A 1,196-nucleotide genomic window follows, 5' to 3' on the forward strand; every position below is an offset into this window, starting at 1 on the left:
TCCCAATCAAGTCAAGTCAATATTTATTTCAAAAAAAAACTAGGGTTACATGAATTTAAACAAAATTGCAATAAACACGACAAAAAAGATAATATAATAATGAGACACAACACTTCAGAGTCTTTCATTATTCTGACCACATTCAAAGTGTCTTTTGTACGTCCTTAAAGGCTGCCCTTAAGTGAGCCCGAAGTATACCCTTTTTTTTAACCGGAAACGCAGTGCCAAAGCTTTGTGCAGCCAACTTCGTGAAGTAGACTTCGTGAGGTCGGCTTTGCCCAATTAATTGTAGGCTTACAAATGAGCATTCATTTCTTACGCGCGTAATAAATATATCTGACGCGCGTAATATAAGGTATATTTATTGCGGGCGTAAGTATGAAATTATTTGTTTTTCGCGAATATAATATATATTTATTACGCGCGGATCTGGTTTTTATATATAATTATATAAACTTCACACAAAAACACTGATTCGGGTCGTGTGCACACACAAAAAACTAAGGTTAGTTTGTTGGTTATTAATTTTTATTGTCTCTTCAGCCGCACCTGATTTGAGAGTTTTAGATTAAAAAAATATGTTGATTAAGATTGTTGTGGGTTTCTGTAATCTTTTTTTTTTTTTTTTACTTCGTGCAAGATGACTTATAGCAACGTATTGTACATGTTATATTTATTTTATTTGACATTCTTTTGCAAACTTTTTTTTTAATCATAAAGAGTGTCTAATTCAAACCCAGAAACGAAAACGAAGCTTAAGTCGATTTTTCGTGGTGTATAAAAAGGCAGGAAATCGATCCGCAAAGTTACACAAACATCTACATCAATTTACCCTATTCGTCGGCTTAGTGAACGAAATGAATATCCTCATAATATCTGTTGAATCCATCACACAAAATGATAACGCTGTCAAATTTTGCTCATATCTGAATGGACCCTTCCCAGAAACCGATTCTTTTTTTAGATATTCGAGTGTGACCCGGAAAGTGAGAGAAAAACTCTCGGGTTTCAATGCGGTTTTAATTATTTGCGGGGGTATTTCCCACGCATCCAGGCTGTCGATATAAACATTTGTTTTAATTTACAAAAAGTGATAACCCTACTCTATTTTTCAGATATTTGACGTGGCACTTCCCAGGAACATATGATATTGTGATGTGCTATCTGAGTTGGATTGAGAAAGAGGAAACTCTATG

The sequence above is a fragment of the Littorina saxatilis genome, linkage group LG2 (assembly GCF_037325665.1).
Source record: "Littorina saxatilis isolate snail1 linkage group LG2, US_GU_Lsax_2.0, whole genome shotgun sequence".
In the NCBI taxonomy this organism is placed as follows: domain Eukaryota; kingdom Metazoa; phylum Mollusca; class Gastropoda; order Littorinimorpha; family Littorinidae; genus Littorina; species Littorina saxatilis.